The sequence below is a fragment of the Monodelphis domestica genome, chromosome 3 (genome assembly GCF_027887165.1).
Source record: "Monodelphis domestica isolate mMonDom1 chromosome 3, mMonDom1.pri, whole genome shotgun sequence".
In the NCBI taxonomy this organism is placed as follows: Eukaryota; Metazoa; Chordata; class Mammalia; order Didelphimorphia; family Didelphidae; genus Monodelphis; species Monodelphis domestica.
The window spans coordinates 536,631,590-536,645,559 of record NC_077229.1 but is presented as its reverse complement, the minus strand read 5'-3'; positions in this window follow the sequence as shown (position 1 = coordinate 536,645,559).

Below are 13,970 nucleotides of genomic sequence, written 5' to 3'. Positions count from 1 at the left end.
CAAATCTTTAAAAGGAAAATTATATGAGTTGCAAAAGGAAATAGACAATGAAACTATATTAGGAACAGAAATTTGGAGTGGGAGAAATCTCAATTTTCCCTTCTCAGAGCTAAATAAGTTAAATGATAAAAATAAATAAGAAAGAAATCAAGGAAATAAATAGAATTTTAGAAAAATCAGATGTTATAAACTTCTGAAGAAAATGGGTAATAAAATGCTATATAAATAACAAAAATTGATCATATATTACAGCACAAAAACCTCACAACCAAATGCAAAAAGGCAGAAATATTAAATACACCCCTTTTAGAACATAATGCAATAAAATTATATTCAATAAATGGATATGGCATCAACTAAATATTTTTTGGAAACTAAATAATCCTAAAGAATTATACTGTCAAAGAGTACATCAAAGAAACAATTTCATTAAAAAGGATGGCAATTGAAATGACATACCAAAATTTATGGGATGCAGTCAAAAGCAGTACTTAGAAGAACATATGAATTTCTAAATGCATACATCAATAAAAGAAAAAGCAGATCAATGAACTCGGCATGTACCTAAAAGAAAACTAGAAAAAAAAACAAATTAGGAATTTCCAATTAAATACCACAATAGAAATCAAAGGAAAAATGAATAAAATTATTAGTAAAAAAAAGCTCACTGAGCTATTAAATGTAACTAAAAAAATCTTTTGAAACAATGAAAAACTTTAGTAAAGATGCAGGATATAAAATAAGACCACATAAAACATCAGCATATCTCTATTTTACCAACAAAGCTCAGCAGAAAGAAATAGAATGAGAAATTCCATTTAAAATCACTAAAGACATTATAAAATACTTTGAGGTCTATCTGCCAAATCAAATCCAGGAACTATAGGAACACATTTATAAAACAAGTTAAAATAGATTAGAGAAATATTATTTGTTCATGGTTAGTCCTAGCAAATGTAACAAAAAATTCTACCTAAGTTAATTTACTTATTCAGTGACATACCAATAAAAATTATCTTATAGAGCTATAAAAAGAATAACAAAATTAGTCTGGAAGAACAAAGTCAAGAATTCATAGGAATCAACAGAAAAAAAATGTGATGGAAGGTGTCCTAACAGCACCAGACTTCAATCTATATTCCAAAGTAGTAATTACCAAAACACTCTGGTACTAAGAAATAGTTGTATGTCACTGGAATAGATTAAGTACATAATATATAGTAGTAAATGACCATAGTAATATAGTGTTTGATAAACCCATAGACACAAGCTTTAAAACTCACCATTTGATGAAAATTTGTGCCATATAATTAGGTTTCTTAATGAAGACAAAATCTCTAACCTCTGCATTAAATTCTTAGGGTACTAGTCTAAGATTCCTATGGAAATAAAGGTAATGATGAAGGTCAATGGCAATTAACTTCTACTAAAATATAGCATGTAGTAATAGTAATTTAGCAAGATTGAATAGCTCTTCCCTTGTTCCCTTTTCAGCCTCTAGAAACCATTTGGTTCAGTAGCCAAAAAGATTGGTTAGAGTGAACTTAATAAGTTTTCTGTACCTAAGCATCTCTATACCTAACCTTTGAAAAATCTGTCTCACTTTACCTCTACTTTGAGGTCATAAATTACTCTAGGATCAACCTGGGATCCAATAGTACTATAAAAGAGTGAAAGAAATCTTTTGTTAGATTTGATCCTTATAATTGCCTTGATCTTTTCATTTTCCTTTGGACCAAAATGACCTAGGACCCAAAGAATTCCTGGTGGTGAACAGATTTCTCCTAAATGAATACAGCTCAATAAATTCTTTTCTATGGTGAAGTACTTATACTTGCCATAAAACCTTATACTGATCTGAATTTAGGAATTTAAGCTTCCCAAAGGCACATACAGACCAGTGATAAACTATTAAACTATATGAATAGAAATAGGACTATAGGATCTGATGTTGGCATGGCAATTAGAAGCACATAATTGATTAAGAACAGTAAAAAATGAGTGAATTAAATGAGTTGTTAAAATTTAAGAGTTAATGAAAATGTGCAACAAAATTTTGAATTCAAAAAGATTTTCTAGTCCATCTAAGCAGAAACTTAGAATTTAGTTTGCCTTTCCTTATGAAAAATTATAAAATATCAGACATTTCTAAGATTTTGATATTTAGAATATAGAATGTGTCTACCACAGACCTGAGAATATAAAATTCTATATTTTACATATATAGATATTTGAAAGATGTATGTATAATTTTCATAAAATCCAAGACAAAACTTTTTGAGAAAATTTTCAGGAAAAGAAGCTTGCTAACTCCTCAAATCAAGAAAATGAACTGTTTGGAGAAAGTGCCATAAAGAAACCTACACTGCATCAGATGATCCAGAATGAACTTTGGGATTTAATTGATTGAACGAAAGGGGGTTGAACACATTTATTTTGAATTTAAACTCTTATTCCAAAGGCCCCCTTATTGACTTTTTGTCAATGTGCCTAGCAAACATTGGCTTTGTTCTCTTTCTCTTCTCTTTCTCTCTTTATCTCTAACTATTGTAGTTTCCTCTTAGAAAGTGCAATATTGTATGCACCTTTAGCTAGAAGATATTTAGATGTATAAGCTGGTTATGTTAAATGATTCATTGGGGAGACTAGTCTCCCAAAGAATCACAGAGAGGATTGTGAAGAGTGAATTAAACTTTCTTTGTCTATCAATCAGCTATTTTTAAGTTAATCAATCAAAAGAGTGTTCACAAGGCACTTGCTAAAGTAGATGACAACTCCAGAGGCCACTGACCGCCCCTGGGCAGTGCTAAGCAAATTGAAAGACTGCAATTGATTCCGATAAAGTGGAGGAAGGAGTGTGGAAAAAGGACGATAAAAAGTCCTGAACTTCATGTTCAGGAACTTCTTTAGTGGGTGACTTGGCTTTTGGAGATGGTTTTGGACTTGACCTTTGGCTTGGACCTTTACTTTGGCTTTTGGACTGCTTCTTGGAGGACTGCTCCTGGATCTTCTCCTTTGAACTTCGTCTTGGTTGAGTGAGTAGCTGATCCTCCTTTCCTGGCTTCTGGAGAGGCCTTCTACTCTTGGAGGAGGCTGCATTGGAGGAACCCTTGCATACGACACCACTGGGTTCTCTGGCTGAGGAATACCAAGCCTTGCTGGGGTTGAGCTGGACACCGGAGCAACATTTATTGTGATAGGCTAGACATTTTTTCTATCTTCTTCTTAAATTTCTCTACTTTCACTTTCTACCTCTTTGTAAATAAAAGCTATTAAAAGTCTCTTTGACTGGAGTTATATTTTTTAAATTGGTGACCACAATATTACTTTAGGTTTCTCAGTCAAACCTTAAATTTGATTTCTTACATGTGATATTGGGCATTAATCTTCACCAGGTCTGGGCTCAGAGCTCTGACAAAGAATAGATTTAAGCAACCTACTAATATCAAAGGCAGTGCAGATGGCTCCTTTATTCTGGTATAAATTAATGTCAGAAAAAAAAAGAAATGGGGTTATTCATAGGCATGCAGCTAATGTGAATAAAGGAACTGAGACTAGTAGAAAAACAAACACTTGGGACAAGAACATGCACATATACATATTATTATATTTGCTAGATGTGCTCATTCTCTGGCTTCAGTTAGTCATATCACATGGTGAGGTCTCTTTCATTATGGACTAAAGAACAAAAGAAAAACAAAATAAAGATATTTAATGTTCATATATTAAAAAATTAAACCAAAATGCCATTGTGGATGATTACTTATTCCAGATATAATGATAAACACATAAATTCAGTTTCTCAGATAACTGTTTGCTGCTATAGCTAAGGATGACATATATGTAGATATATATAGATGTATATAGTAAAATAATGTTCAAGAGACCTATTGTCTGAAATAGGAAGCTATGTAAATGACTCAAGGACAAAAGATATAATTTATCTTCATTGAAAACATGAATTCACATATTGGATAAGTAAATTCAATTACAGGAGCTCAGAGGAAGAAAGAGACAAGTGGGAGAAGGGAGAAAGAAAAAAGAAATATTGGTGGAGGCAGAGAAACAGGTAGGAAGATTAGGAATTATGTAAACTAGAGTTTGGAGATACATAGAGATTGCTGATTTGGGAAAGTTTAAATGACACTGCTGTAAGTGGAGAGGGCAAAAGAAAGAATTTAACTTCTCAAAGATTAACATTTAAATTCACAGTAGCACAAGAGTAGCACTAGAACCTCACATAGAAAAAAAAAGTCATTTAAAAAATCTACTTAAAGTCACTTGGATGAAACTTTCTCTTTTAAGGCACTTCCTTCCTCTTTTTGAAATAAGCCTTAAGGGGAAAACATGTTTTGATTGGAAATTTTCTGTTAGGTTATCTCTACTTACCCTAAGAATTAACAGCTATTTTTTTTTCAGGAAGAATAACTTTAGACATAGCTTCATATAAATGCTAGATATTATTTACCATTTTTAATACAACAAAGTCCTTAAAGACAAAAATTCTTTTTTTTCTCCCAAGATAATCTTAACCTGAAAGAAAAGTAGGGATTGTTTTTGTTTTTGTTTTTAAATAGCAACCCACTATATAGCACAGGTTTAAAATGGCATTGTTTTCATTTCATTTACCTTATTACTTCATTCTGTGCCTCTAATATCATTTCCTTAGGAAACTGGCAGAAAATCCTGATATCTGCTGTTAAGGTGCCAAGGGCATTTCTTTTTTTTTTTTCTGGATCAAGAGTTTGATTTTTATTCCATTAAGAAGATCAATTTTTTGAAAGTTTTGGGGGGCAAGGAGAATAAAAAGAGAAAAGTATGATTTTAAGGCAACTATAAGATACTGTGTATAAAGCTCTGGACCTGTAATCTGGAAGATCAAAGTAAGAATCTGACTTCAGACTGGCTCTCTTGAAACAACCCTGGCAAACTCATTTAATATTTCTTTGTAAAATAGGAATAACAATAATAACTATTTCCCAGAATGAGATAATATTTTTTTTACCTAGAGAAGTAGCTATTTTATTTTTAAATATTATTTTATTTTCTGCAATTACATTTTTTAACATTTTATTTGGTCATTTCAAAACATTATTCACTGGAAACAAAGATCATTTTGTTTTCCTCCACCCCCCTCCCACCACCTTTCTCTCTCCCATAGCCAACTGGTTATCACATGTGTTCCTGTTTCTAACCCATTTCATTGTTGTTGGTATTTGCATTAGAGTGCTCATTTAGAGTCTCTCCTCAGTCCTATCACCTCCACCCCTGTAGTCAGGCAGTTGCTTTTCCTTGTTGTTTTTACTCCCCCAGTTTATCCTCTTCTTGTGGACAGTATTTTTTAGATCCCTGCAGATTGTTCAGGGACATTGCATTGCCACTAATGGAGAAGTCCATCACCTTCGATTGTACCACAGTGTATCAGTCTCTGTGTATAATGATTTCCTGGTTCTGCTCCTTTCACTCTGTATCACTTCTTGGAGGTTGTTCCAGTCTCCATGGAATTCCTCTACTTTATTATTCCTTTTAGCACAATAGTATTCTATCACCAACGTATACCACAGTTTGTTCAGCCATTCCCCAATTGATGGGCATCCCCTCGTTTTCCAATTTTTGGCCACCACAAGCAGTGCAGCTATGAATATTCTTGCACAAGTCTTTTTCCTTATTATCCCTTTGGGGTACAAACCCAGCAGTGCTATAGCTGGATCAAAGGGCAGACAGTCTTTTATCACCCTTTGGGCATAGTTCCAAATTGTCTTCCAGAATGGTTGGATCAATTCACAACTCCACCAGCAATGAATTAGTGTCCCTACTTTGCCACATCCCCTCCAGCATTCATTACTTTCCATAGCTGTCATGTTAGCCAATCTGCTGGATGTGAGGTGATACCTCAGAGTTGTTTTGATTTGCATCTCTCTGATTATAAGAGATGTAGAGCACTTTTTCATGTGCTTATTAATAGTTTTGATTTCTTTGGCTAAGAACGACCTGTTCATGTCCCTTGCCCATTTATCAATTGGAGAATGACTTGATTTTTTGTACAATTGATTTATCTCTTTGTAAATTTGAGTAATTAAACCTTTGTCAGAGGTTTTTATGAAGATTGTTTCCCAATTTGTTGCTACCCTTCTGATTTTAGTTACATTGGTTTTATTTGTACAAAAACTTTTTAATTTGATGTAATCAAAATTATTTATTTTACATTTTGTGACTCTTTCTAAGTCTTGCTTGATTTTAAAATCTTTCTCTTCCCAAAGGTCTAACAGGTATACTATTCTGTGTTCACCTAGTTTACTTATAGTTTCCTTCTTTATGTTCAAGTCATTCACCCATTCTGAATTTATCTTGGTGTAGGGTGTGAGATATTGATCCAAACCTAATCTCTCCCACACTGTCTTCCAATTTTCCCAGCAGTTTTTATCGAATAGTGGATTTTTGTCCCAAAAGCTGGGATCTTTGGGTTTGTAATAAACTGTCTTGCTGAGGTCGCTTATCCCGAGTCTATTCCACTGATCCTCCTTTCTGTCTCTTAGCCAGTACCAGATTGTTTTGGTGACCGCTGATTTATAATATAGTCTGAGATCTGTGACTGCAAGGCCCCCTTCCTTTGTATTTTTTTTCATTATTTCCCTGGATATCCTTGATCTTTTGTTCTTCCATATGAACTTTGTTATGGTTTTTTCTAAATCAGTAAAAAAAATTTTTGGAAGTTCCATGGGTGTGGCACTAAATAGATAGATGAGTTTGGGTAGGATGGTCATTTTTATTATATTGACTCATCCTACCCATGAGCAGGTAATGTTTTTCCAATTGTTCAAGTCTAGTTTTAGTTGTGTGGAAAGTGTTTTGTAGTTGTGTTCATATAGTTCCTGTGTTTGTCTCGGGAGATAGATTCCTAGGTATTTTATTTTGTCTAAGGTAATTTTGAATGGGATTTCTCTTTCTAGTTCTTGCTGCTGAGCTGCGTTGGAGATATATGGAAATCCTGATGACTTCTGCGGGTTTATTTTGTATCCTACAACCTTGCTAAAGTTGTTGATTATTTCGATTAGCTTTTTGGTTGAATCTCTAGGATTCTTTAAGTAGACAATCATGTCATCTGCAAAGAGCAATAATTTGGTCTCCTCCTTGCCTATTTTAATGCCTTCAATTTCTTTTTCTTCTCTAATTGCTACTGCTAGTGTTTCTAATACAAAGTAAAATAATAGAGGTGATAATGGGCATCCTTGTTTCACTCCTGATCTTAATGGGAATGGATTTAGTTTATCCCCATTGCAGATGATATTAGTTGATGGTTTTAGATATATACTGTTTATTATTTTTAGGAACGGCCCTTCTATTCCTATGCTTTCCAGTGTTTTTAATAGGAATGGGTGTTGTATTTTATCAAAGGCTTTTTCTGCATCTATTGAAATAATCATGTTATTTTTGTTGGTTTGCTTGTTGATGTGGTCAATTATATGGATGGTTTTCCTAATATTGAACCAGCCCTGCATCCCTGGTATGAATCCTACTTGATCATGGTGAATGATTCTTCTGATCACTTGCTGGAGTCTCTTTTGCTAGTATTCTCTTTAAGATTTTTGCATCTATATTCATTAGGAGATTGGTCTATAATTTTCTTTCTCTGTTTTTGGCCTGCCTGGCTTTGGAATTAGTACCATGTTTGTGTCATAAAAGGAATTTGGTAGAACTCCCTCTTTGCTTATTATGTAAAATAGTATTGGAGTTAGCTGTTCTTTGAATGTTTAATAGAATTCACTGGTGAATCCATCACATGTATTTCTAATAGGAGACATGTAAATGACTAGCATTTTCTCTAAAACAAGATATACCTTTAGTCATGTGATATATGACAATAATCAATATTCTATATATGGAAAAACAAAAACGGGTTTTCTTCTGAATCTTTCCAAAGACAACCAATTCATTTGTTCATACTCAGTACAAAAAAAAAAAGATCACAACAGCCCAAAATCCAAGATCTAGCAGTAGAGGCAACAACCCAACCAAACTCTTCCAATTTTATGATAATAAGATTAGGGTTAAAACAGATTTGGTTCAGCAGAAGGTTGTACAGAGACATTTTCCCACCCAACATATAAAGGAGAGGTTTGTGACCCTGGTTAGGGGACTAATTTGAAGTGCATACAAAGCGGCAACACAGTTGTATACCTTGGAGACAATTGAGGGCAGCAGCAGCAATTGGAGTTCTCAGCCCCAAAATGGCACAACTAGTTAGAAAGAGATTACTGGGGACTTTAAGCTGGCACTGAGAGCAGGACTGGGTGCTATTAGTCAATTCCATTGCCCATATGATGTACCAGATCACATTTCCAGGCCAGATAGCAACTCTAGTGCTTATAGTTGAAGGGGAAAATGGGGATCTTCTTGAGTAAAGACCAGAGTTCAAGAAAGGAGACAATGTATTGGTTGATAGCACATGTACAACTTATATCATATTACCTGACTTCTCAGGGATAGAGGAGAGGAAGGATGGAGGGAAAAGTATGGATTACAAAATGTCAGAAAAGGATTATTAAAATTGTACCTCCATGTAATATGGAAAAAATAATATATTAACTTTTTAAAATGAAAAGGATAAATATACTACCAATAAAGATGAAATTAAAACAATTATTATGAGCTATTTTGCCTAATTATATAACAATAAATATGATAAACTAAGTGAAATGGATGGAATATTTCAAAAATACAAATTGCCCAGAAGATAAAAAAAATTGACCATCATAATCTCCCCAAGAGAAATCCCTAGGACTATATGGATTTACAAGTGAATTCTACCAAACATTTAACAAATAAGTTATTACAATACTATATAAATTAAGTATAGACCAACATCTTACACCATTCACTAAGATCAAAATGGAAAAATGAATTCGATATAAAGGGAGATATGATAAGCAAATTAGAAAAACAGCATATTGCCTATCAGATTTATGGGCAGGAGAAAAATTTATGAGTAAACAAGTGATTAAAGAGCATTGTGAGATGTAAAATAGATCACTTTAATTACATTAATTTCAAAGGTTTTGTACAAAAAAGCTCGATGCCAGTCGAAAGAAGGAAAGGAGAAAATTGGGAGGGGGGCAGATTTGTAGACAGTTTCTCAGATAGAGGTCTTACATTTAAAATATAGAGAGAACTTTGTAAAATTTTTAGGAAAAGGGTCATCATCCAAAGGATAAATGATCAAAAGATAGGAATAGGCAGTTTTCAGATGAAGAAATCAAATCATATACATAAGAAAAATATTATAAATCACTAACTGATTAGAGAAACAAATCAAAATAATTCTGTTATATGATCTCACACCTATCAGTTTGGCTAATATGATAAAAGTACAAAATGACAAATATTGGAGGAGATGTGGAACAACAATAAGGACACTAACCACTTTGGAGAGCAATTTGGAAGTACACCCTCAGAGAGTTATAAAATTCTTAGACTCAGAAATACTTCTCTTGGATCTGTTTCCTAAAGAGATCAGGGGGAAAGGGCAAGAACCTAAATGAACATCTCTGTTTGTGGTGGCAAAGAACTGGAAATTAAGGGGAAATGGCTGAGCAAATTTTGGTATATGATCATACTATAATACTACTCCACTGTAAGAAACAATGAGCATGAAAAAATAAAGAATTAAGTGGGTAGGAACAAGAGAACATTATATTAGCTACAGAATTAATATTTGAAGAATGGTTTGTGAATGTCCATCTCCAGAGAATGAAGTGATAAATAGAAACACAAAAAATACTATTTTTATATACATATATTTTTGCTAAGTGATGCCTTCTGTGATGAGGAAAGGGGATGGAAAGATTGAGATTCTGGAAATAAATTCCATTGGGAAAAAAAAGAATTTTCAAAAAAAAATATGAAATTTGCATTGCTTCTATCCGATCAAAAACATAAAATAAAAACAAATATTAAAGCATAGGAATAAATACAGCTTTTCTTAAAATGATAAGCACATCTATCTAAAACTAAGAGCTGATATTATCTACAATGGGAATAAACTAGAAGCATTCCCAATCAAATCAAATTAATTTTTAATCTGTTTCTGAGGCACTTTATTTCACGTAATTTTGTTGCATGGTGGCCCCAAAACCGTACATTTAATATTTGTGCTTTTCTGCTTTTGGTTTATGCCCTAATATGTGATCAAGCTGAGATATGCATTATCATCAGTATTCTTCAGTATTGTACTAAAAATAGTAGATATAGCAATAAGAGAAGAAAAAGAAATTGAAGGAATAAGAATAGCCCATGAGAAAATAAAACTATCCCTCTTCACAGATGATATGATGGTATACTTAGAGAACACTAATGAATCAAATAAAAAAATAGTTGAGACAAATATCAACTTAGGAATGTTGCAAGAATATAAAATAAAATTACATTCATCAGCAGCATGTTAATACATTACCAACAAAGTCTAGCAGCAAGAGATAGAAAGAGAAATTTCATTTAAAATCACTGCAGACTGTACAAAATACCTGGAAGTCTACCTGCCAAGATAAACCCTGGAACTATATGAACACAATTGCAAGATATTGTTAATATAAATAAAATAAGATTTAAACAATTAGGGAAATATGATGTGCTCATGGGTAGGCCAAGTCAACATATATAATAAAAATAACAATTCTTACAAAATGTATTTATTTATTCAATGTCATACCAGTCAAACTACCAAGGAATTATTTTATAAATCTAGAAAAAATAATTCATTTGAAAGAACAAAAGGTCAAGAATATCAAGGGAATTAATGGGAAAAATATAGGAAAGAAGTGGTTTAGCATTACCAAATTTCAACCTCTGTTACAAAGTGATAACCATCAAAACATCTGATACTGGCTAACAAATAAAGTAGTGGATGAGTAGAATAGATTAAGTACACAATACACAGTAGTAAGTGAGATAGTATTTGATAAACGTAAAGATGATTTTGAGACAAGAACCTACTACTTAAGAAAAATTGCCAAAAAACTGGAAAGCAATCTGACAAAAACTAGGCATGTACCAACATAAGGTAAAAAAATATTCATGATTTAGACATGAAGTATGATATCATAAGTAAATAAAAGGAATATGAACATTTTATATCAGATTTATAGATAAAGGAAGAATTTATAAATAAACAAGACAGAAAGGATCATGAGAAATGAAATAGATTGTTTTGATTACATGAAATTAAGAACTTTTTAGACATTAGAATTAGTACAGTCAAAATTAGAAGGAAAGCAGGAAACTGGAGGGAAAATGTATAGTGAGTTTCTCTGAAAAAAAAGTCTTATGTCTCAAAAATATAATGTACTTAATCAAATTTATAAAATTATGAGTCATTTCCCAATTGATAAGTAGTCAAAGGATGTGAACAGTGTGATTTTTAGATTCTCTCCATCTTGCTTGATCTAGCACCCAGGAATGTGCACATCCACATTACACAGGCATGTGCTAGCAAATGACAAATCAGAAACAGCGCACAAACCCCTGGGCTGTCCTAAGTCAAGCTAAGCTATCATTGGTACAGATGAGATGCAGGAAAATGATCTAAAACCATCTATATAAGGCACATCACTTCCTCTCTCTCCCTCTTTCACCGGAGAGGTGACTCTGCTTGGCAGCGTGCTAAGTGTTCCGACATCTTGGCGTGGTGACAGCTATTTATCTGAGTTTGGCGATGAGTTTGCCCTTGAACTGATTCAGGCTTTAAATCGTCCTTCTGCTATTTAACACCTATTGTGACTTTAAGCAATGCTGAAACATTCTCCTCTATAAAATAGGGAGTGGAATCAACCAAAAAGCTAGTCGAAATAATCAACAACTTTAGCAAAGTTACAGGATACAAAATAAACCCACATAAATCATCAGCATTTATATATATCTCCAACACATCTCAGCAGCAAGAATAAGAAAGAGAAATTCCATTTAAAATCACCCTAGACAGTATAAAATACTTAGGAATCTATCTGCTGAGACAAACACAGGAACTATATGAACACAACTACAAAACACTCTCCACACAATTAAAACTGGATCTAAACAATTGTAAAAACATCGATTGCTCATGGGTAGGATGAGCTAACATAATAAAAATGACAATCCTACCCAAATTAATTTACTTATTTAGTGCCATACCCATTTAACTACCAAAAAACTTTTTTACTGAATTAGAAAAAACTATAACAAAGTTCATTTGGAAGAACAAAAGATCAAGGATATCCAGGGAAATCATGAAAAAAAATTCAACGGAAGGAGGCCTTGCAGTCCCAGATATCAAACTATACTATACAGCAGTGATCATCAATACAATTTTGTACTGGCTAAGAGCCACAAGCCACTTACTAAAGTGAATAACAACTTCAGAAATGACTGACCATACCCTAGGCAGTGCTAAGCCAATTGAAAGACTGCAACTGGTCTCTGTAAAGTAGAGGAAGGGACAGGATGTGATGTCAGAAAAGTACTATAAGAAGTCCTGAACTTCCTGTCCAAAGAACCTTGGTTTTGGGACTTCTCCTTTAAGATTCAGCTGGGACTGCTCCTGGGATCTTTGGCTTGGATCTTCTCCTGGTGAGTCGGCTTGTACTGGGCTCTTGGACTGCTTCTGGGAGGACTGCTCCTGGATCTTCTCCTTTGGAGGTCATGTTGGGTGAGTGAATAGCTGATTCTCCTTTCCTGGCTTCTGGAGGGATTGGTTCCAGAGAGGCCTTCCCCTCTTTGAGGAGGCCTTGTGGGTGGAACCCCTGTTTATTTCACCTCTGAGTCCTCTGACTGAGGGTTAACAAGCCCTAACTGGGTCGAGCCAGGCACTGGAGCAACATTTAGTGTGATAATTGTAAAGATTAAAATTAATATCCAATACTCCAAGTCTTATTTTAATACTATTTATTAAAAAATCAACTCAGAGGAAAGGGAAAAGTAAAACCAGAGGAAAAACCCAGTCATGCCTCACTCCACGCTGCTCCAGCCAGCCTGTGCAAGACCTTCTAGGAGAGAGAGTGCAGACTCATCAAAACCGAAACTAAAAACCAAATTAACCAATAATGCACAGACAGGAAAAGGAAAAGGGGACTGGGGGAAATGTAGTCTCTAGGTTTCAAGGTTCTAAACCAATACATAAACCCCCTGTGATCCTTTGGGAGACCAGTCTGAAAATATGACTATGAAAACATAACTAACCTGTAACTTGAATTAGATGTATATACAAATATTATAGTTTTTAAAGGGAAATTATAATAATTTGGGAATAAGAGGAAAATAAAAAGGAAAAGCAACAAAACCAATAATAGGTGCATTTACAAAAAGCCAATTAAGGGTCAATTGCCTTTAGCATAAGAGTGTACATTCAAAACTAAAGCATTTCAACTCTCACCAAAGTTCAAATTCTCCATATCCCAAAGTTCAATCTGGATCTTCTGGTGCAGCATGTGGTCTCTGCAGGCATTTTTACGGAGCCTTCTAGATACTGGGAGGTAGTCTCTTGTTCTAAATTTGGCTCAAATTTAAGTCAAAGTTTACAACAATAATATAGTCTCCCCTAAGGAATAATACATTCCCCCCATCCCCCGAGGAGAATACAGGGATACACATAGGAATAACACAAGGATACATGGTAGAGTCATAAGGCATATGAATCAAGTATCAGAAAATATCAAAGAAGTCAAAGAAATTTAAAAAACAACCTCTGAGTCAGATATAGAATATAAAAAGAAAACTTGAAAAAATTCTGGGAAGAGGGGAAAAAGGAAAAAAAATTCACAGATCACAACAGGTTCTTATAGCTATCCATGTCCCATAAGCTTGGAACAACAATCATTTGCTAACCCAATTTAGCATCCCTGGACTTCAGGAAGTTGTCACATCATGAGAGAAAATAGAAACAGAGACTAGATCTCAAAACAAATGGGAAATAGAATTCCCCGATTCAACCCTTTACTTTG